Here is a 25000-nt window from a genome sequence, read left to right on the forward strand (position 1 = left end):
CCAGGAAGCCATGAAGTACATTGAAAAAATAAAGGCCAACACAAGGGGACCTAAAGCTTCCTGAACCAGAACCCAGCATATCAACCTTAAGCTGATGGAAGACTAGCAGAATTGGCGTGATTTTATTGGCGAAGACGTGAGGCCTCCTTTCACGCCAAACAGCTCAAACCACTAAGACACACAAGAAACAGAGTCTCGTCCTGTCTACCCTCGCAGCAATCCATCATGGAATTAGCTTCTCATCCGTGGTGGGCGTGCGGTCAACAATTTTGACTTTTAGCTTGCTTGTTGCTAGCAATCTGCATTGTTTTGTTAGCTTTTTGGTGCAATATTTGATCTCTAACTCTTCTATGATGCGACCACAGCGAGGGTGGTTGCATATTTCTGCCTTCTATAAAGCTAAGATAGAAGCTAAGGTACGCGATTGCGTACTCTAAAAAAAAAATCTTCAGCGAGGGTGGGAGAACCTCCTTCGGCAGCCATGAGATGCGACCACAGCGGTAGATCGTCAATGTCTTTAGGGTAGGAGGTCAGTGCAGCCCCACAGGAAGGTCTACAAGATCGTCACACCATAAAAACGGAGATCTTGCAGGGACCTGTGGAGCAGCAGCGCTCTCTCTTGCTCATCTGTTAGATTTGCCTCTCTCAAAGAAATTAGTTGTAGTCGCTGGAGGCAGGTGAGGCCCCTGCAGAATGACGTGGTAAGGGTGTCTGAGCACTGATAAATGCCTGAGATTCAAGAGGGATCGCAAGCCCTCTAGCGCGAGGAGTGCAGTACTGCAGTACAGTCTACAATTTTTTAATCTTCCAGGAGCGCGAAGGATCCCAACGCATGAAATTCCAAACATGAGTTTCCATATAATGCCAAGACCTGAGGGTTCCAAGTGATTCCATGCCGTGTAATGCAGGGAGTGCAGGAGTGCATGATCTATTTGTCAAATCTTCCAAAGACGTGCAGGAGTGCAACATTAGAGAATTCAAACTTTGGCGATAGGATACTGCTAATTGTTTGAGGCATGTATGGTTATTCAGAAAGCAAGGCTGCAGGGTTTCTTGGGAATACTCATCAATGGCAATTTCTTCAAGTGATCGTGGGAGGAGCAATCTTCCGTGCACCAAAGATGAGAACAGATCGGGGCAGTCCCCAATTTTTAGATACTCGATGGAGGTAAATCCAGCGAAGCCTTCCATGCTCCCATCAAAGAGTAGACTAGGGCATTCAAGAATAGTTATCTTTTTGAGAGAGGAGGTGACATTTAATGGAATGCACCACAATCCATCTTGAGTGGAGCTTGCCGACAAATCATTTTGATATCCTGATGATGAAGCCTCCAAGGCCGGGATAAGATTCGATTGACTGTTTTCTTCCTCTTCAATCCGTAACCGTGTCAGCTTTGGACAGCACTGTAACATCAATTCCTTCACGCTTGGTGCATGTCGTAGTAACAAAGATATCCACTTCCCGGTAATTCCACATGAAATAATACTGAGACTTTCAAGAGATCGGAGGGCATTATAATCTGTAGCTACAACGTCTTCATGGGTAATTGCGTGCACTGGCACAACATCTGTAGAGAAGAGTTTTGTGCAGTTTCTTATGCTCAAACTCTGTAGAGATACGAGATGAGAAAAACTTATTAGTGAAATAGACACCAGATTCCGGCAGCCTTTTATTTCCAAGTGTTTGAGGTCCCTTAGATTATGGAATGCCAAGAATTTGTCACCCAGTCTCATCTCACCAGAAAACTCACCCAAAAGATTATTTGGCCTAATTTCGAATGTTTCAATGGAAAATCTGTCCATCATCAGAAACGTTGAAACTCTGCTGATTAAAAGTTCAGAAAATGTGGCTGAAGGCCGAGGTGGGATCAAATACTTCCAAGTGAGGACAATCGCAGACAATGAATTTCCTCAGACTGGGCAACCATATGGTGTGCATGAACTCTTTTCCATTTTGAAGCTATGATGTTTGTCAAGAAAATTAATCGTCTTGAGTGCGTGGCAACTTCGGATCTCGAGTACCCTTTGTCGGTGTCAAAACCGGCGGATCTCGGGTAGGGGGTCCCGAACTGTGCGTCTAGGCGGATGGTAACAGGAGACGAGGGACACGATGTTTTACCCAGGTTCGGGCCCTCTTGATGGAGGTAAAACCCTACGTCCTGCTTGATTAATATTAATGATGTGTGTTACAAGAGTAGATCTACCACGAGATCAAGGAGGCTAAACCCTAGAAGCTAGCCTATGGTATGATTGTTGTTCGTCCTACGGACTAAAGCCATCCGGTTTATATAGACACCGGAGAGGGCTAGGGTTACACAGAGTCGGTTACAATGGTAGGAGATCTACATATCCGTATCGCCAAGCTTGTCTTCCACGCCAAAGAAAGTCCCATCCGGACACGGGACGAAGTCTTCAATCTTGTATCTTCATAGTCTTGGAGTCCGGCCGATGATGATAGTCCGGCTATCCGGACACCCCCTAGTCCGGAACTCCCTCAGTAGCCCCCGAACCAGGCTTCAATGACGACGAGTCCGGCGCATATGTTGTCTTCGGCGTTTGCAAGGCGGGTTCTCCTTCGTGCTCCATGTGTTTGCCGGACAGTGTCCGGTGGCTTCATAAATGCTGCGCTCCTTGGCTTCTACGTTCAATAATAGCCTTCTTCCACGTGTCGTACGAATGCGAAAAGCCAGGGTATTCTTACGTTTTCCCCCTAGCTGCGCGGATAAGCTGCCTATAAGAGAGGCGTGGATCCAGATCCAAATCACACCACCCTCCTTCCGCAAGTACTCATCGAGGTGCACCTGACAAAAAATCCATTCCAACATGGACAGTCGATGCGGCTCCTCTTCTCGCGCTCCCAGTCCTAAGCCATGAGATTGGAGAAGATGCTCAGTCCCGCATAGCGAGTTAGTGGCGCTCCAAATAGAGGGATATCTTCCCCCGGCCTTTACGTTCTGGTTCGAGCCGGACTGGCCACCTAAAGCAGGCGGAGAGCGTCCCCAATCCCTCCAAAGGAGAGCGGGTATGCTTCGTCCCCTACTTGATAAGGGGACTCGGATTTCCTATACATCCGTTTCTCCGGGGGCTCCTGGAGTTCAATGGACTCCAACTTCACCACCTCACGCCTGCCTCTATTTTGCACATCGCGGGCTTTGTAGCTCTTTGCAAGCTGTTCTTGGGCATCGAGCCCCATTTCGCGCCGTGGAAGAGGCTGTTTTGCCTCGTACCCCGTTCTCACAAGGGGTCGATATATCAAGTGGGCGGAGCCGAAATATGGCGCATCGCCGGGACCGGATATCTATCCGGAACTTCGAAGAAGGCCTCTGAAGACTGGCCTTCGGAGTGGTTCTATATGGAAGACGCCCCGCTGCCGGATCCAGTTCGGATCGGCCTCCCGGAGTTTAGCAACGCTCCTCTGAAGAAACGCCTGAGTTGGCGCCCGCGGAGCCCTCAACGGGAGGAGGATAGGAGCGTCCACTATCTGATGGGTCGGATACGGCTACTAGCCCATTCCGGACTAACCATGATTGGAGTCATGGCCACATGCATTATGCGAGGGGTGCAGCCGCTTCAATATAGGGGCCACCCCATGTGGGATTTTAACGAGGAGAATGACGCCACCCTTCATGGCCGCACGGGACCGGGATCGGCCGCCGATCTGGTGAAGATCCTGTCCGGCTTGTACAAGGGGGAGGAGGAGGACTTCCTCCGCACGAGTCCATTGAATAGATTCTCCATGAATAACCCTCGAAGCTGGGTAAGCGGGAACTTAAATATCTGATTCGCGCTTTCAAAGATAAGTGTCTTACCTTATGGTTTCGGCGCAGGAACTGCGCCGGGATGTGGAGGGCATAAAGAGCCCGACTCCTCAACCTGAGGATCCGGGAAGATCCCTTGATCCGGCCTTTGAAGAGGATCCGGACATTAAGGTGGATTTGATTGACGGGGTGTTCCACCAGCTCAGCATAGATAATGCTCTAGTCGCAATTACGGCTGACTACCCCGGTTTGTGTCCGGCTTCCCAGGTGAGTACGACCGAAGTCCTGACACCTTTACTTTTGTAATGCTTATTTCTGACCACCGTGCACCAATGGTGCTTGGCAGGAGGTGCCTTCACGGCAGGAAGCCGAGCCCGCGGCGGCTGACCGACCGAGGTCAGTGCGGCCTAGCAGGCGGAAGAGGAGTGCGGCGCGAATCGAAACGTCGCCGCAAAGGTACAGGGCACCATTGTCCTTTAAGGGAAAGACTCCTAGGAGGCATATTAATGCTCGTGATTCTTCCAGGAGAAAAAGCGCTCGCCGGACTGAGTCCAGAGAGGGTGCCCACCAAGCCTCCGCTAGCCAGGCTCCAACGCCTAGTCCGGAAGGGGAAGCGAGCGCAAGGCGCGAGCCGGACGCTCCTCCAACGGAGGACGCCGGCAGGTTGTCCGCCACCAGATCTGAGGTGGAGAGCGCCATGAATCATAGGCGCCGTCGGACAGTTCTTCGTGACGCGTGTTTCTCCCCTGAGGCGTCAAATGCCTTTAATGCGGGAGACGCGCACCTCCGTGTTGCTCAAGATGGTTTAACCAAAGCCACGGAGCAGTATGTAAAGGACATACGGGTAAGGAATTTTAATGGCTATATATGCCAGTAGCCCCCAAGACTTAAAATAGTTAAACTAACTGATTTAAGGATCATTTGTTATGCAGGATCTTACTGAGAAGAATACCCACCTGTCTCAGGTGCTTCAAGAGTGCAAGGCCCAACTTGAGGCCACACTAGCCGCTGTCGGGGGAGCCACAGAAACCCCCTCTGGTAATTCATATTTTGTAAATAGAAGTAGTTTATGAAGTGCGGCGTGTGTGTATAGTCTGACAATAGTATTGCAGAGGGTGCCGGACTAGATCCGGACAAGCAACAGCTGCTGCGCCAGGTGAAGGCCGGCGAGAGGGTGCTTATGAGGGTGCAGCAGGAGAGGAACAAACTCCAAGATGCCAACACCCAGCTGGGCGAAGAACTAAAAGATGTTCGGGTCCAGCTATCGAACTCCGTAAAGGAGAATCGGCGGCTTCGTCGCGGCATTTATAGTAAGTGCTTAAGCAAACTCTTTTGAAAAGAAGAGTTCGGCGAGGAAGTCGATTGACAGAAATATGTCTGTAGGTGTGCTCACGGGTCGTCCGGCGGAGGAGATGCCTGGTTCCATGGGAGACCCTCTTCCCGAGCTGCTGCAACTGCACGAACGTGTTCGGCAGGCGATGAGCGGCGTCGTTCAGGCCTTATGGCCTTCCGTCTCCCTACTCGAGGGTCTTGGAGGGCTTGGTGAGAAGCTTCAGGGAGTACGGCGGCGGCTCCGTCTGTGGAAGATATCAGCCTGCCGTCAAGGCGTCAGGGAGGCTTGGGCCATGTTGAAGACGCGATACCCGAAGGCTGACCCAAACCACATGGCTGAGGTCGGACCTGCAGGGCCCGATGGGAAGGAGATCCCTGTGAGCCTAGTGTACGGCCAAGTAGAGTTGGACGCGAAATATTCCCAACAGGACTGTAAATTATACAGCCTGTTAGATGGGATTGAAGAGGAGTACCATCAGTCAGTTTGACGATGTAAATTAAAAATGACATGTAAAATGCCTTCTAGCCGGATTGTAGATCGTTTGCCTTTGCGGACCTTTTCGCTTCAACCTCGGGACCCAACAGTCCGGAGTGTGTCCGAATACCCTGACGGTTATAAAAGAACCGGGGCATGCATGGAGACAAGGCGTAGGGGTCATAATTGCTTTATCAGACAAGTGCCCAACTAGCTATGTTATATTACATGGTTAGTAAGAAACATCTTCCAGGGAGAATAGTTCCTTTAAGGGTTCCTTTCCCTGGGAGGCATGCCCTAAAGTGCATGTCCGGACTCCGAAAAAAGCAGAGAAAGCATCTGGGGGCAGATAAATAAGTAAGTAATAAATCATCTTTCAGGTCGCCGACCGAATATTCACTTAAGAACGCTTGCCTTCGGCTTCACCCAGTCTGAGGTACACATCCGGCTGACCCGGCAGTAACAATCGCAGAGGTGCTCCCTTTACCTCCTAGCCGAACAATCGGGAACGTAGGGGTAAGCACAGGAGCCAGGCAACCCGGCTTGGCCAAAACTTAAGTCATATCGATGCATATAATGGTGATCAAAAGGTACATGCGGAAGTGTGACACATGTGGTGGGCATGAAGCCCATATAAATAAGCTTCTGTTAAAGAAGCCCCCAGGTATAACGAGTGTGAGTAGCACATCGAGTGAATGCGAACAGAGCGCTGATCAGCCCTTAAGAGGTTTGTGCTGAAGAAAGGGGAGGAGAAAGGAGGGAAAACAAGGACAGCGAAAAAATATGAAAGGTGGACGGAGGAAGGAGACGAACCCTGAGTCGGGCGCTAGGCGTAAAATCTTTGGAGACGGGCTGCGTTCCATGGGTTTGGCTCGAGTCAGTTGTCAGATGCGTTGCGTAGACGGTATGCATCGCCGGTAAGGACTTGGTCGATGATGAAGGGACCTTCCCATTTGGGCTTAAGTTTGTCCTTTTTCTTGTCCGGCAGGCGTAGAACTAGCTCGCCAACGTTGTAAGTTTTGGCCCGTACTTCTCTGCTTTGATATCTTCGAGCCTGCTGTTGATAGAATGCGGAACGGGATTTTGCCACGTCGCGCTCCTCCTCTAAAGCGTCCAAACTGTCCTGCCGATCTAACTCGGCTTCTCTTTCCTCGTACATGCGCACGCGAGGTGAGTCATGAATTATGTCGCAGGGCAAAACTGCCTCAGCGCCGTATACCATAAAAAATGGTATGAATCCGGTTGTGCGGTTTGGCATGGTCTGCAGCCCCTAGAGTACGGAGTCGAGCTCCTCTACCCAGTGCGTGTTAGATTCCGTGAGGGACCGCACTAATCTGGGTTTGATGCCGCTCATGATTAGACCATTTGCTCGTTCCACTTGACCGTTAGTTTGAGGGTGGTAGACCGAAGCGTAGTCAAGCTTGATGCCCATGTTTTTGCACCAGAGTTTAACCTTGTCGGCCGTGAAATTCGTGCCGTTATCAGTGATGATGTTGTGACGGACGCCAAAACGGTGTACTACCCCGGATATGAAGTCTATCACAGGTCCAGATTCTGCCGTTTTAACTGGCTTGGCCTCTATCCATTTGGTGAATTTGTCCACCATGACCAATAAGTATTTATGCTTGTGGGTTCCCCCTTTAAGGGGTCCAACCATGTCAAGCCCCCAGACCGCGAACGGCCAAGTGATGGGTATAGTTTTGAGGGCGGTGGGTGGCATGTGGCTCTGATTAGCAAAGAGCTGGCAACCAACGCATCGTTGGACTAAGTCCTGAGCATCTGCCCGGGCTGTCGGCCAATAAAATCCTGTACGGAAGGCCTTGCCTACAAGTGCCCGGGCTGCCGCGTGGTGCCTGCCGAGTCCGGCGTGAATTTCCGCCAGGAGATTTCGCCCTTCCTCTTCGGAGATACACCTTTGAAGGACTCCGGTTGTGCTTTTCTTATAAAGTTCTCCCTCATGGACCTTGTAGGCTTTAGAGCGCCGAACTATGCAGCGAGCCTCATTTTGGTCTTCGGGAAGTTCCTGCCTAATTAGGTAGGCTAGGAATGGTTCCGTCCACTGGGCAATTACTGCCATTATTTCGTGGGCTGAAGGTGTTATATCATTGGCTGAGCCACCAATTGTGTCAGAATGTTCTGTGTCGGGCGGTGCGATTGGTTCCGGGTTGTTATTTCCGGACTCCCCTTCCCATAATACGGATGGCTTAAAGAGCCGTTCCAGGAAGATGTTTGGAGGGATGGCGTCGCGTTTTGCGCCGATACGTGCCAGCACGTCTGCTGCCTGGTTATTATCCCGGGCTACGTGGTGGAATTCGAGTCCCTCGAACCGGGCTGACATTTTTAGCACAGCGTTATGGTAGGCTGCCATTTTTGGATCCTTGGCGTCGAAGTCTCCATTTATTTGGGATATTGCGAGGTTTGAATCCCCGCGCACATCTAGGCGTTGAATACCCATGAAGATTGCCATTCGGAAGCCATGTAGAAGGGCCTCGTATTCGGCTGCATTGTTGGAGTCCATGTACATTATTTGAAGTACGTATTGGACTGTGTCTCCGGTTGGGGACGTCAGGACGACGCCAGCCCCCAAGCCCGCCAACATTTTGGAGCCGTCGAAATGCATGATCCAATTGGAGTATGCACCGTACTCTTTAGGGAGTTCGGCTTCGGTCCATTCGGCGACGAAGTCAGCCAGGACTTGCGACTTTATAGCTCGCCGTGGTTTGTAGGTTATGTCAAATGGTAGGAGCTCGATGGCCCATTTTGCAATCCTGCCCGTCGCGTCGCGATTGTTTATAATATCGTTGAGAGGTACTTCGGAGGCCACTGTGATGGAACACTCTTGAAAGTAGTGGTGCAGCTTCCGGGATGCCATGAACACCGCATACGCTATCTTTTGATAATGTGGGTACCGGGACTTGCATGGAGTCAAGACAGTGGATATGTAGTACACTGGTTTTTGAAGAGGGAATTTGTGCCCTTCTGTTTCTCGTTCGACGACGAGTACCGCGCTGACAACTTGATGTGTTGCTGCGATATATAATAGCATTGGTTCACCCAGGTTGGGCGTGGCCAGGACCAAATTTGTTGCCAATACGGCTTTGATTTCTTCGAGTCCGGCCGTGGCAGCATCCGTCCATTCGAAATGTTCGGTGCACCGGAGGAGGTGATAGAGGGGCAGTGCCTTTTCTCCCAAACGGGAGATGAAGCGGCTTAGAGCCGCCATGCATCCGGTTAGCTTTTGTATTTGCTTGAGGTCTTTTGGGATATCCAATTGTGACAGAGCTCGGATCTTGGCTGGGTTTGCTTCAATTCCTCTGCCGGATACAATGAAGCCTAAGAGCTTTCCGGCTGGTACGCCGAAAACACATTTTTTCGGGTTGAGCTTAATGTCATATGCTCGGAGGTTGTCGAATGTCACCCTCAAGTCCTCTACTAGAGTTTCGACGTGTTTGGTCTTGACGACCACGTCGTCTACGTATGCCTCGACTGTTTTGCCTATCTGGGTGGCCAGACATGTCTGAATCATGCGCTGATATGTTGCGCCGGTGTTTTTGAGTCCGAAGGGCATTGTGTTGAAGCAGAATGGTCCATATGGAGTAATAAATGCCGTTGCGGCCTGGTCTTTTTTCCGCCATCTTGATTTGATGGTATCCGGGGTATGTGTCGAGGAAGCACAATGAATCGTACCCTGCGGTAGCATCGATGATTTGGTCGATGCAAGGGAGAGGGAAGGGTTCCTTTGGACAGGCCTTGTTAAGGTCTTTGAAATCGACGCAAAGGCGCCAGGATTTGTCCTTTTTTGGCACCATCACCAGGTTGGCTAGCCAGTCCGGATGTTTGATATCTCTGATGAATCCGGCTTCTAAGAGTTTGGCTAGCTCCTCTCCCATTGCCTGTCTTTTGGGTTCGGAAAATCACCGAAGAGCCTGTTTGACTAGCTTGAATCCTTTTAGGATATTTAGGCCGTGCTCTGCCAGCCTGCGTGGGATTCCTGACATGTCTGAAGGGTGCCAGGCGAAAATGTCCCAATTTTCCCGAAGGAATTCTCGTAGTGCGGCTTCTACATCAGGATTTAATTGTGCCCCAATGGAGGCCGTCTTTGTGGGGTCCGTTGGATGGACCTGGAATTTGACTATTTCGTCTGTTGGTTTAAAAGAGGTGGATTTGGACCTCTTATCGATTATCACATCGTCCCTATCCACCGTGGAGCGCAGCGCAGTTAGTTCCTCTGCCGCTAAGGCTTCGGATAATGCCTCTAGGGCCAGTGCGTCTGTCTTATTTTCAGCACGGAGTGCTGTATCTGGATCACTGGCAAGAGTGATTATTCCATTGGGTCCGGGCATTTTGAGCTTCATGTACCCGTAATGGGGTATAGCTTGGAAGATTGTGAATGCTTCTCGCCCTAACAAGGCGTGATATCCGCTGCCGAATGGGGCCACTTGGAATGTGACCTCTTCGGACCTGTAGTTGTCCGGCGAGCCGAACACTACATCTAGCGTGAGTTTTCCTGTGCAGCGTACTTCTCGACTAGGGATTATTCCCCTGAAGGTTGTGCTGCTTCGCTCAATGCGGCTCCAGTCAATTTCCATTTTTTGAAGGGTTTCTTCGTAGATGAGGTCTAATCCGCTGCCGACATCCATGAGTACCTTGGTAAGACGAAAGCCGTCCACTATCGGACTGAGGACCAATGCGGCTGGTGCTCTAGCTGTTCGGAATTTTGGTTCGTCGCTGGCATTGAAGGTGATAGCCGTGTCGCTCCATGGATTTGCTGTTGCTACTTGGTAGACTTCGGCGAGGCTGCGGATTGTTCGTTTCCGCATGTTATTTGATGCGAAAGTCTCGAAGACTGTTGATACCGTACTGGTACTGCTGGGCTGGTTGCCCGGGGCTAAAAAGCCTTCGCCACTTTTGGCCACCTGCCGTAGTATCTAACATGCTCGAAGGCTATGTGTTGGAGTGGCGCCCTCCGTACTGTGGATTTTGCAGGGTCCGTTGAGCCATCCCTCCAGTACGGTTCCGTACCCTTTAGGGGGTTTTTGCTTTTTGGTTTTTAACCCAGGTGCTTGAGTATGACGCACTCTTTTATTTCGGACTTGGGTTGTATTCAGGGCCGGATTGTCCCAAAACCTAGTTTCGGTTTTCCAGGCACTCTCCATCACACAGTATTTTTGTACAATGGTCGCTAGGTCGGCGAAGCGTGTAACTTCGCAACGACTGATGGCGTCTATGATTCCCTTGTCCATGCAATTGTTGCAGAAAATTGAAATCGCATTTTCTTCACGGCAGTCCTTTATCCTGTTCATAACCAGGAGGAATCTGGCCCAGTAACGATGTACTGTTTCATCGGGCTCTTGCCGTATTTGAGATAGATCGCTTATGTTTGGGCGGGCGGGCAGTATTAAGTTTGGAACCCCGCCCGATCTGAGGCTCAAAAGCCAAGAAGCTTCCGTATTTGGAAGCTTGGTTTGTTGGATGCTTTCCAACGAATTTAGTCTGATGCATGACTCTAAGTTCAGTATTTGATTGGCGTCCGTCCCTTCGTGGGAATCCGGCATGGAGGGATCGGGAATCCGGACATAGTTGGTTTTCAACATAGAAGAAGAGTTGCCGCATTGTTCCTCTACCACAACAATGCGGTGGGTAGCCTGGGGAGAGTTAATTTCTCTCAGATCGGTTTTAAGCCCAATCTGATCGTAGTCTGTAGCGACTCCCAGGGCGGCGATGCGATCCAAGAGCTCGTTTACAGAGGAGAGCTCGACCGGATCTAACTGCTCGGCGAGTTCCGAGCTGACGTGAAGATCGCTTTTGATGACCTGAGAGGTCACCGTCGGAGCGGTGGCCGAATAGGCGGTCATAAGAAAACCACCTAGCCGAATAGTTTGGCCGGCGGCCAAAGCTCCCTTGACGACGGCGCCGTCTTTAAAGACGGGAAAAGGCATCCTTCCTGATCGCGACGGCACAGAGGAACTCTCAATGAAAGCACCAATGTCGGTGTCAAAACCGGCGGATCTCGGGTAGGGGGTCCCGAACTGTGCGTCTAGGCGGATGGTAACAGGAGACGAGGGACACGATGTTTTACCCAGGTTCGGGCCCTCTTGATGGAGGTAAAACCCTACGTCCTGCTTGATTAATATTGATGATGTGTGTTACAAGAGTAGATCTACCACGAGATCAAGGAGGCTAAACCCTAGAAGCTAGCCTATGGTATGATTGTTGTTCGTCCTACGGACTAAAGCCATCCGGTTTATATAGACACCGGAGAGGGCTAGGGTTACACAGAGTCGGTTACAATGGTAGGAGATCTACATATCCGTATCGCCAAGCTTGTCTTCCACGCCAAGGAAAGTCCCATCCGGACACGGGACGAAGTCTTCAATCTTGTATCTTCATAGTCTTGGAGTCCGGCCGATGATGATAGTCCAGCTATCCGGACACCCCCTAGTCCGGAACTCCCTCACCCTTAAACTAGAGTTGAGATCTGTCGGAGAAGTGAAGATACAACTCTCCAAATCTGTCATTTCAAGTAAAACTAGCTCCTCCAGTGATGGAACGGATACTTCTATTACTTCTCGCATGTTGCTCAACTTCAACCTTGTAAGAAACGGAAGATTTTCCAGAGAGTGAATTATACAAATTTCTCCGCAGTCCTCTATATGAATTGTGTGTAAAGAGATAAGACAACCACCTAGGAATTGATGGAAAAACTTGCTTGAATCTTCAGGCGATGAATCCAGCTCAACATGACCGTCCTGAAGATTTAGATACTGGAGATGTGTATGACTTACACAACTACATAGGAAGTAATGCAAATCAGCAGATGTTGCAGACAAATGCATCACTCGCAAATGATGTTCCTTTTGGAATACTTCTTGGAAGGCATCAAAGAAGAAAGAGTCATACAGCCCAATTAACACCAGTGTCCTCAATTTTGTCACTTATGTAAATGCACTTCGTAATTTTTCTTCAAACTTCTCACTACGAGATATGTTGCTGGTATGATCATCCATATGATATACAGAAGCAGTTAGTATTGACAAATGGTGTACAGTTGGCAAAGTTTCATTGCAATATATGTCATCTATTGTTGCACACTCTGTTCTTGAAACAACCCTTGCAAAATCATGCATAAGATCACTAATGGCATACGAAGTTTGCCTGCCGGAAGAGAATAATTCTTCATTTTCTTCAACCTGCTCAAAAAAGCCCAGGTTAACCAATTCAGTTACATAGGACCGTCCCATCTCCTCCAAACTCCCACTTGAATGATCACGCTTCACAAACCCGTGTGAAATCCACATACTAACTAACTCTTCGACGGGAAACTGATAATCGTATGGGAATATAGAACAATATGAGAAGCACTGCTGTAAATGGAAGGGTAGCTCATCATAACAAAGCTTCAAAGCTGGCATGATGCCGTTACTGAGTTGCAAGGATTTCCAACATTCATTCTTCATATTATTAGTCCAATGTTCAATAGTAAGATGTTCCCTTAATAGTGCTCCTGCAGTTTGTGCCGCTAATGGGTTTCCTTTTAACTTTTCTGCTATTTGTTGTCCGATGTCATATAGACTTTCTTGCTCTTCGTAGTTCTCATCACCAAATGCACATGCTTTAAATAGTAACCAGAAATCAACCTTTTCCAATGCACCTAACTTAATTGGTTCCACCGTTCCTCTTCTTTTTGCAACAGATATTTTTCTAGTTGTCACGAGTATCAAATTGTTGTTTGCACCCTCAGACTTAAAAGGACCCAATAGTTGGTCCCATCGGCAGTCGTTTCTATCATCCCAGACATCATCTAGAACAACCAGAACCCTCTTTGATTTGATATTACTCTTCAAGACCTCCTGAAGCTTGGCAAAGCTGCAAAGTCCTTCATGTGTGCCTTGCGACACAAAATCTAACATCTCCTTTGTGAGTCTCACTTCATCAAAGTTTTTAGACACCCAAATCCATATCCTGTGATCAAATTGATTTTCCACGGCAGGATCATTGTATACGAGTTGGGCAAAAGCTGTCTTCCCAACTCCTCCGGTGCCTACAATAGGCAGAACAGTGGCACCACCAACTGATTTGTGTTCTCCTATCAACTTGATGATGAATTTCTTCTCTGCAGTTCTCCCGTACATTTTTCTTTGAACAAGACTTGATGTTCTTCGGCATGGATCAGATGTTGTACTCTGACGGTGATCTCTACTTGCAACAGACTCTAACCCAAGTATGTCGAGAACCCCTCTCACATCCCCTTGGATGCCTTGCAGTTGACTAATTATTTGTCGCAGCTTGCTGGAAAATCTGTCCTTATTCCACAGGTATGTGTTATCTGTTGAGACTTGTGTTGACTCGTGATCAGTTCTCATCCTTTTCTTGTTGGATGAATTACCATCTGCAACATGTATTGCATTTCCGGTAGCATTGCCTATGCTACAATAAGAAAGAAAGGGTTCTTAAGCAAACCGATATGAATGAATACCAAGAATGAGAAGGGATACACACAAACTAAATTCTAGCCTCTATGAATTAGTTAGTCTTCATCCGAAAAGATAAAACAAAGTGATTGATATGTAGAAAGGCATTAATTGCGGTAGACCGTAAATCGTACCTAGAGGAAGGGTCTTGCGGTCAGTGATTTGTCCTACAATGAGCACTCTTGATATGCCTGCTCAAAACTCCTGTCCCGTTTGTAGTCTTACACTGAACTACCGTTTGACAGTACTTACATTCTGCCTTCTCAGGGTTTCCATTACAGTCTCTTATAACCACAAAATGGTCCCATGCCTTGGAGCGTTGCCTCTTCCCACGACTGCTACTTGTTGGTGGTACATCAGTATCGACCATTGATGTTGAAGTAGTTGTGCCAAAATAAGAGAAATATTAGCATGATCCCATTAACCGTTAACTTCCTGCCTCCTCTACATTTCGGAACCAAGCCTTGTCGATAGGTTATAGGTTCGGTGAGATAACACTCGAGGCCTCAAAAGACAGGGTATATTTTTTATTTCTTTTTGCAGGGGAAACTAAGCAGGCCACGAATAGTTTCAACAAAAAGCTAGTAACTTGTACAACTGACCAAAATATGAACGAAACTACTCCCTCTGTCCCATAATATAAGAGCGTTTTTAACACTACACTTTGGGAGTAGTTTTCACAACGGCATCGGCATAGGCTATTTCTACACCACTATCTGAAGACTAGTTCCACCGTACGTAGATGAAGCGTTTCAGCCCAACACTAACTTGTAAGAATTGACCAAAACATTTCACAGCTGCACCGGCTATTTCTACACCTGAAGAACGGAGCTCAGCTCAGATAAAATCTAATTTAACTGTATTTTGCAACGGAGAGTCGGAGACTAACAATTGAAGTAATCTGCACAGCTTACCCTGTTGGAGCCTGTAGTAGTCGATGTCGTCGACCACGTTAGCCGCATCATAGAGCACCTCCTTGAGATCAAGGAGAGATTCAGCCAGTTGCTCGTTCCCGACCTCCCTGCCGTCAACAGCGGAGACCACCATGCGGACTCCCTTGACTGCAGACTTGAGCCCCTCAATATCTTCCGCGAGCCCGGCTTCGTGGACCCAGGGATCAGGGGGCTTGCCGATCAGGGGGCTGGAGAGTATCTCTTGCGCTAGCCATCCAATCCCGGCGGCCTCCATCGGCAGATCCGGCGGAAGAGCTCGTGAGCGGCCGGCCGTGGCGTGGAGTGGACGGACGGAGGAAGCAAAGAGAAAAAGTGCAGACAGGTGTGCGTGAGGCGAGAGCTTAGGTCCCCAATATAAAGACTGTAACGGGCTAAATGGCCGCAGTGGGTCATTATCGAGTTAGAGCTTGAAAGGCCCGCCAATCTGTGTACATGGGCTGGGCTATGACCATGAGCAAAACCTCAACAACAACAAATGAAGGTCCACCTCCTTTCAATTTCCTTTCATTAACGTCCTCTTTTATTTCATATTCAAGCACTCCATTCATTCGCACAAATATGTCTCAAAAACAAAATTCGATCACACAAATATGTATACATGCCAACAGGATTTTGATTCGTAATAATACCACTCAAAATTTTAAAATATTCTGTAGTACATAATGAATACCAAAAAAACTTATAAAGATGGGAACTATTTGGGGATGGCAGACGCAAAACCTCCGAGTCCCGCAACAAGGACCAGAGGCGGGATGGAGCACCACAGAATGTTCCTCCCAACGGCTCGTCGGTCGCACGACCGCTGGTTCACCCATAGGCCAGCCCAAGCCTCTGCACAGCCGAAGAGCGCCAGAGCGACAAGAATGGCATAGTAGGAGTAGAAGACGACCTTGCCACCATGGAGGAAGACGCCCCCCGGACCCCGGTAGACGAGCAGCCACAACGCACCGGCGGCCTCAAGGACGCCGCACAGCAGAAGCATCGCCGGCAGCTTCTCTCGGTCGAGGCTGGCATCCGTGATCCCGCCCACTACGCTGCTCTCCAGCTCCATATATATTTTTCTGGCTTGTGATCTATGTGGGTCACTGACCAGCCGTATATATATATGCAGCTGAGTGTACCCGTGCCAGCGGCCGTGAGAGAGCGAGCGGCTGGCAGTAGGACAAAACATGGACGTAAAAAATTAGTTGCAGAGATACCCACAACATCCCAACGTAAAAAATTACGGAATAGATAACTCGCACCAATACGATACTTATGTGATGTATCCCCGTCCTAGTGCAGTATCCTGCACCGATCGATACGGCACTTATGTGACGTATCCCTGCAACGTAGAGTAGAAGTGGGCGCATGGATGAGGGAGAGGAGGAAGAAGGAGCGGCCGCCGCGGAAGGCCGAGCAGATGGACGTGGCGCCCTACCCCTCCGTCGCCCTTGAGCTCTCGTACTGCAGAGCAGCCGTGCTGCCCGGTCCTGGCTGTCTGTCACGTAGGACACAACAGGCGCCGGCCGCCCGGGGTGATGCCCACTGCACACCGGCGCACATCAGCACCGCCCACGGCCAGACGGTTCACCAGCGCACAGCCAGTCGGCCGACCCATGACCCTAGGCGGCCACTCAACTATAAGCAGTTAGGGGGCAGAGGCGGCACACCTTCCCTCTACCTGAAGTCTGAATTTCCCTGAATGACCTGCAAGATGCTACACAGGTAAATCTCTCTGAACCATCCCCGACCCTATTCCCCTAAATAGCACTTAGGCCATCGGCTATTTTCACATGTTACTGTGATAACTCACTGAAGATCTTTTTTGTTGTTTTGCAAATTGTACAAAAGCATTGATGTGTATGATTTTTACTGTTTTATACAAGGTTGCAGGTCATGACGATGTGCGAGGGATCAACAACGGCAGCAGATGGCACCATGGTGGCGTTAGGGAGCACCTACAATCTTCATCATCAGTGGCCTCATCTTTGATACATGCCCCAAAACCTTTTCATGAGGTCATTACTATCTCCATATGGCTGTACTGGTCCTCACTTTTTTGGAATTGTAAATGTGATGATTACCCAGAGATTGTGGCCTAGCTGCAAGTTAGTTCAGCTTCTTATGTGTTGCAAATCTTAGGTGGCAATTGTTATACTTTATCGCTGGGAATTTATCCCTGTGTATCATGACCAAAGTATTGTATTTTTCCATGGCGAACCACTTTTTGTTTTGTTTTCTAATGTGAACATGGCAATTTTATGTCGCCCATAGGTGGATTTGTTTCTTGCATACATAATCTCCACCGTCACCGCGTGCAGCACATTTGCATAACTCCTCAAGCAAATCTTACTTTGCAGCGTGCAATTTTAATTTATTGAGTTTTGCGGTCACATGTAATTTTGCCATGGCAACTAAATCTGTCATGTGGTTTGAGAGTACTATATCCCTACAATCCTAAATTTCCCATGTAATCATTACATATTCCCAAACTTAGATATATGGTCTCTAATTCATGGCTAATCCAATCCTTGGCAAAATGTAAAAAAAAAAAACAGAGTCTTGTTTGGAGATCATTATAATCATGTTTTTCTACCAATGGCAAACTTATAATTTTATCCAAGTTTTCACATGGCAAATTCATTACATTTTTTGTCTTCCGAACATGGCAATCTTAGTTCTTGCTTTTGCAACACTCCCATGGCAAGTTTTATGAATTGTTTTTTTTTTCTCACTAAACCATGGCACATTTAGTTTCATGGGCTATGTCATTTTTTCTTTTATGAATGATGGCAAATTTAGTTTATGGCCCATGGCAAAATTATTCACCATGATTTGTTTTGCCATGGCAGTTTTTTTTTAAATATGGCAAACTTGCCATGGCAACTTAAGATGTTCAAAAACATGGCATATGTATATTTAAAAAACATGGCAACTTAATATGTTCAATTATAAGGCAATATTGCCATGGCAAACTTAAGATGTTCAAAAATATGCCAAACATGCCAAAATTCTTTTTTTAAAGATGTTCAAAAACACGGCAAACTTGCCATGGAGAACTTAAGATGTTCAAAAAGATGGCAAACATGTCAAAATTCTTTATTTAAGTTGTTCAAAAACATGGCAAACTTGCCATGGCAACTTAAGATGTTCAAAAAACATAGCAACCTAAGATATTGGAAAACATGGCAAACTTGCCATGGCAACTAAAATCAGCTGTTTTATCATCCTAGATATCATATAAAACAAGTAGAACCCTCTTAGACTTGATATTACTCTTCAACACCTCCTGAAGCTTGGCAAAGCTGCAAAGTCCTTCATGTGTGTCCCGGGACACAAAATCTAACATCTCCCTTGTGAGTCTCACTTCATCAAAGTTATTAGACACCCAAATCCAAATTCTATGGTCAAATTGATTTCCACAGCTGGATCAATGTATACAAGTTGAGCGAGAGCTATCTTCACAACTCCTCAGATGCCAATGCTAGACACAACAATGGCACCACCAACTGATTTGTGTTCTGTTATGATTTGTGTTCTGTTATCAACTTGGTGATGAATTTCTTCTCTACATCTCTCCCATACATTTTCCTTTGAATAATGTTCTTCGGTATGAATCAGAGGTTGTACTCTAATGGTGGTTTGAAGTTGCAGCAGAGTCTAACAAAAGTTTCTCGAGAACCCCTCTCAAATTCCCTTGAATGCCTTGCAACCGACTAGTTATTTCCCATAACCTGCTGGAAAATGTGTCCTTGTTCCGAGGGTTTGTGTTATCTGTGGTGACTGGTGTTGAGTCATGATCAATTCTCATCCTATTTCTGCTGGATGAGTTACCAATTGTTACAGTCATATCATTTCCAGTAGCATTGCCTATGCTGCAATCAGAAATAATGGTTTCTTTAGAAGATTGTGTGAATGAATTACAAGGATAGTGAAGGATACACACGGATGCAGAAACGAGTAAAATTATGGTTTTCATGAATCAATTAGATGGTATCCTAAAAGATAGAACTAGGAGATTGATCTATATGGATTAAAAGAAAGGTTGTTTGCCAAAAAAAAGGATATTTAGATGATCCATCAAATCCAATCATACATAAGTACAAAACAGGGACGTTAACATTTGGTAATGAAGTGCAGCAATCCCGCTTTGCAACTATAAGGATACAATTGCAAAGAAGTAAAAAGGCATGAATTGTGGTAGTCTGTAAAAGTGCACCAGTGCAAAGATGTAAAAAGGAATGAATTGTGGTAGTCTGTAAAATCCTACCTTGAGGAAGGTTCTTCCGATTGGTGACCTGCCATGCAACCAGCGCTCTTGACATGCCTTCTCAAAACTCCTGCCCCATTTGTAGTCTTACACTGAACTACCGTATTGACAGTACTTAGAGCAACTTCAACGCGCTGATTCATTTCGTCCGCGCGTGTTCATTCGGATCGCCGCAGACAGAAAAGTCGGCTCAATGCACCGACCCAAACGGACGCGCGTCCACTTTTCGTCCGCCTGGCAACACATTTCTAGCCCAAGTTTGGGCCTCATTTGTGTCGATGCGGACACGAAGCAGACCCACGCGATGCCAGCCCGTCAGTCGGTGGCACATAGGCCATTCTCTTCCACATCCAGTTCTGGTGCCCCTACCAGTAGTCCGTGCCCGTCAGTCGATGACAGCAAGCCCTCGCCCGCCCGACCCTGTCGTCGCCGCCGCCCAGTTCTGGTGCCCCTACCAGCAGTCCGTGCCCACACATCTCCCCCACACATCGCCTACCTCCAATGTCGCCACCACCACCGCCTCACTGGTGGGCCACCACAGCTTCCCCCACCCCCGACGTCGCCGCCACCTCCGCCTTGCTGATGGGCACACCGCACAAAGTCGCCCATCGCCCTCCCAACCGGTTCCTTCATCTGAAGCTGCCACACTCGTCTCATGCTGCCAGGCCAGCTAACTGGTCCAGGGGAGGCGCGCATCTCTTCGCCGGCTAGGTTCTTCGACGACGTCCGCAAGTTGTTCGACAGTTGGCCCCCAAGGTACAAATAGACTCCGCCGACGAATTCTTTTTCCACAATTTCCTCTGTGACTCCAATGATTCCCTTGATTACAGACATGACATGAGCCCCTCGATTTCTTCCGCAAGCCCATCCTCGCGGACCCAAGGATCCCGCTTGCCGAGCAGGGGGCTCGAGAGGATGGACCGCGCTAGCCACTCAAGCCCGACGGCCTCCATCACCAGATCCGGCGGAAGAGATCGTGAGCGGTCGGCCGTGGCGTGGAGTGGACGGACGGAGGAAGCAAAGCAAAAGTTGCAGGTAGGAGTTTTTTTTTTGATGGAAACGGCCTTTTGTTACTCAAAGTCCACAGAATGTGGGATACAAATTGGGTCATGTGGCTGGACTAACCACACATGACGCCCTGGAAGTAAAGCTAGTGCATGCTTAGCTAACTTGTGAGCTTCTACATTAGCCTCGCGTTTTTCAGAAGTAAAACTAGTAGTAGAAGGTGGTGACCTTGATCTAATCTCTTTGATAATAACTCCATAATCTCCCTGACTACCTCTAGCAATGTCATCGATAACCTGCTTGCAATTCGATGCGACAATATAATGATGTTGATTAAGATCCTCCGCCAATGCAATAGCTTCACGGCATGCGATGGCTTCCAAAGTGGCTGCATCGCGGACTCCAAACAACACTAAAGCAGAACTGCCCATGAAGGCTCCTTGGCTGTCCCTGCAGATTGCTACTGCCGAACCCCCTCTCTGTGGACGAACTCCTGCGTCTACATGAATCTTCGCATAACCCGTTGGGGGAGCCTTCGGTCGAGCGACCACAGATGTAGTTCTCGCCGCTGCTTGATTCAGTTTTCTGGGCTTCCTCAAAACTTCCAAATCTTGGATGTAGCGTGTTATGAAGGCCCTTATCACATGTGGAGTCTGGAATATGGACTCGTGTATGGCCTTACGCCGGGATGTCCAGATGGCCTAGAGTGTCACCACCAGCAAAGTGAATTGCTCATGCGATAGCACTCCCATTAGGTTGAAAAGCCAGCTCTTGGCTCGGTTTTCAGTTGTCGCTAGCAGGGTGCAGCAAAGATCCTCGTCAATCAGCGCCCATGTGCATCTGGAAATAGTGCATTCGAGGAGAGAGTGGCGCCATGAGTCGGCTGCGCCGCAGAAACCACAGGAGCTCGTCGTTGTCATGTTGCGGTGTTCCCTGACATCTTCCGTCGGCAACGATTGCTTTGAGAGCCTCCACAGAAACAAGCGAACTTTCGATGGCACTTCCGTCTTCCACAAAGTCTTCCATGAGGCCGACTCTGATGTTGTTGAGGAGGCCCCGGAACCCTCCAGCCAAGCCTCTCTCCTTTGCCTCGTCGACACTAGCATGTTGTAGGCCGACCGAACCGTGAACTGGCATGTTCTTTCGTGTGCCCAGCTCCAGTAATCCTGCATCGGAGTCGTGCACAGTGGGATACTCAGCACTACCTTCGCATCAAAAGCAAAAATGTGGCATCGATCGTCTGCTTATTCCATGTGGCGCTGGTGTGATCTATCAGCTCCGCCACAGTGGTCGGCGGTGTGTTTGTCAGACAGCCATATGGCCTCATCATCTCTGGACGGGGGAGCCAATTATCATTCTAAATGTCGGTGCTTTCTCCGTTGCCAATCCGCTTGATCAGCCCCAGTTTCAGCGTGTCTCTTCCTTCAACAAGTGCTCGCCAAATCTGACTCGGATGATTGCCAAGCTCAGCCTCAAGGATATTGGTGTTTGGAAAGTAAATGCTCTTTATAATACGCGCACTGAGAGAGGTAGGGTCCTGGAGCATGCGCCAAACCTGTCGAGCTAGCATAGCTAGGTTGAATAGCTCAAATTCCTTAAACCCCAAACCTCCCATGCTCTTTGGCTGAGTCATAGCCTTCCAAGATAGCCAATGTGGTTTACGTTGGCCGTTCTTACTCCCCCACAAAAATTTCCTTATCAATATGTTCAGATGCTCACAAAGGCCCCTTGGCATTTTAAAGCAAGACATGGAAAAGATAGGTATGTCCTGTGCCACTGCCTTTATTAGCACTTCCTTACCTGCCGAAGACATGGTTCTCTCGACCCAACCTTGAATTTTGCTCCACAATCTATCCTTTAAATACTTGAACGCCCCATTTTTTGAGGCCCCCACATCTGAAGGCATTCCCAAGTATTTCTCATTCAGTCTTTCATTTGGGACGTTCAGGACATTTTTTATATCATTTCGAACAGACTCAGGAACACCTTTGCTAAAGAATATGGATGATTTGTCAAAGTTGATCTGCTGACCCATTGCATTGCAATATGTATCCAACAATTGGTTAACCTCAGTAGCACCAACACTATTTGCCCTGAAAAACAGCAGGCTGTCATCAGCGAATAGTAGGTGGTTTATCGGTGGCGCCGAAGGTGCCACTTGAATCCCCCCTAGATTTGATGACTCTCTTTGTGATTTTAACAGGCACGACAGGCCCTCTGCTGCTAACAAGAACAAGTATGGCGATATTGGGTCCCCTTGTCGGATCCCACGTGAAGGACAAAACTCCTCTAGCTTCTTACCATTGAAAAGTACTGAAAATTTCACCGTGGACACCATGCTCATAACAATATCCACCCACCTTTCCGTGAACCCCAGCTTAAGCATTATAGCCCGAAGATAAGCCCACTCGACTCTGTCGTAGGCCTTCATCATGTCCAACTTGAGAGCACAAGACTGGTGCTTCTTTGCCTTATTCCTCTTCATAAAATGCAAGCACTCATAGGCCGCTATGATGTTATCAGTGATTAGTCTGCCTGGAACAAAAGCTGACTGCTCTGGTGAGATAATATCTGGAAGAATTTGTTTGAGTCTGTTGGATATCACCTTTGATGCTATTTTATAGAGCACATTGCAAAGACTGATAGGCCTAAACTGTTTGAGAAGAGTGGGGTTTTTCACCTTTGGTATGAGAACCAGAACTGTTTCATTGATGCAAGCAGCTGACTCGGTCCCCTCAACAATTTTAAGGACAACACTGGTGACTTCTCCTCCACAAACCTCCCAATGACGCTGAAAAAATGGGCCGGATATCCATCTGGGCCCGGTGCTTTGATCGGGAACATTTGGAACAAGGCTCTTTTGACCTCCTCTTCCGCATATGGGGCGTTCAGGAGGTCATTCATATCGGATGTTACCTTGGTTGGTACCACGCTCAGTACTTCCTCCATGTTATGGACCCCTTCAGATGTATACAACTTTTTATAAAAATCCGGTGTCATCTCTTCCATCTCTGTTTGGTCCTCAACCAGATGCCCTTGCTCATCATGTAACGATTTGATCGGGTTTTTGCGCCGTCTCTTGCTTGCCCTCAAGTGAAAAAAGTAAGTGTTTTTGTCGCCGTGGACTAGCCACTCCACCCGCGCCCTCTGACGCCAGAGCATTTCTTCACGGTGAAACAATTCAACCAGGCGGTCTGATACTTTTGTTTCTTCATGTGTAGGTCCGGATCTACCTGGGGCAGCGCGCAAAGTCTGCGAAAGTGTTTTCAGGTGGGCAATCTCCTTTCGCACGGATCCAAATGTGTTCCGGTCCCACACGGACAGATCTCTTGCTAGATCACCCAGTTTGGCTCGCAAAGATTCCACTGTTTCCCCCTCTTGCATGCTCCGTCGATCGGACACTGTTGTGAACAGAGAATCTTCTTGTTCCCACATAGTTTCACACTTAAATGGCCGTGGCCCCCGTCTGCATGGTTGTTGTTCACGTAGCATGAGCTGGATTGGGATGTGGTCAGAGCCCGCCGCATTCTTGTGGAGCAAGGCAGATGTTGGTAATGCCATTAGCCACTCAGGATTCACTAGACATCTGTCCAGCCTTACTCGAGTAAATGAGCCTCCCGCAACATGTTTTTCGAAAGTCCACTTTGTGCTTGTGTACCCAATATCTGCTTACCCGCAAACATCAACTGCTTCCCGGAAACCATCAATCTGTGCTTGGCTTCGACTGCCTATCCCATCATGCTCGTCTAGGTTTAGTACCTCATTGAAATCACCAATGACCGCCCAAGGCCTGTTCTGCATCTCGGTTATGTTTTTCAAGGTATTCCAAGTATGGTGTCTGTCGTACTTGGGCTTCTCCATAGATGAAGGTAACCCTGACCTGCATTGCCACCATATTATCTACTAAAACATCAATGTGATACCTTGAGTAACTGATAACTTCAACGTTTATTTCATCATTCCAAAAGATACATAGGCCACCGCTTCTTCCAGAACTACTAACTGCATAACTTTTATTGAAACCTAACCCTTCTGCCAATCGTTCTACCCTTGATCCCTCTACTTGTGTTTCCAAAATACAAAGTATAGAGGGGGCAAACTGCCTCGCTAGGTCGCGAAGCTCCCGAACTGTCGCGGCTTTGTCAATTCCGCGGCAGTTCCAGCAGAGAAGACTCATTGCGCCGGGCGAGCCCCTCCCTGGGGGCTCACCAAACGTGCATCTGGGGTCTTGTTTGATGTTGCAACCTTGGCTGTGTTTGTCTCTGCAGATGAAAGGCTCAGTTTGTTTCTGTTCGCTTCTTGCTTAGATGTGGGGCTTGGTGGAATCGGTGGAGGCAGCATAAGAGGGGCCTTGCTAGATTGCATCTGAGGTGACCCATGTGAAACTTTTTGGTCAGCTAGGGCACTTCTTTTTCTGATGCGTTCTGTATCTTCCATGGTGACGTCCTTGAGCGCATGATTCGCCTCCTCCGTTTCATTGCTGCTCGCTGCTTCGCGGTCCCATGCTGAGCACCCCCCTCCTCTTCCTGTCCTGCCTCGACCTCGGCCGCCTCTAGTGTTGTTGTCTTCTCCCCTTCCCCTTCCTGGGTTCTGGAACCAGCTCGCCTTTATATCCTTAAAAACAAGCGACTTTGGAGGGTGAACGCCGTCTCCACACTCCTTATACAGATGGCCTAAATATCCACACACCGCACACCAATCAGGCAATCTTTCATACTTGATTCTGAAGATGACTCGCTCAACCGTATCCTTCT

At 48.3% G+C, this 25000-nt stretch overlaps 1 pseudogene; it reads right to left on the bottom strand.

Annotated features, from left to right (window-relative positions):
• Nucleotides 1–223: 223 nt before the first annotated feature.
• LOC119339709 lies at nucleotides 224–15224 on the bottom strand (annotated as a pseudogene).
• Between the last annotated feature and the right edge of the window lie 9776 nt (nucleotides 15225–25000).

Source organism: Triticum dicoccoides, chromosome 7B (assembly GCF_002162155.2).
Source record: "Triticum dicoccoides isolate Atlit2015 ecotype Zavitan chromosome 7B, WEW_v2.0, whole genome shotgun sequence".
Lineage (NCBI taxonomy): Eukaryota > Viridiplantae > Streptophyta > Magnoliopsida > Poales > Poaceae > Triticum > Triticum dicoccoides.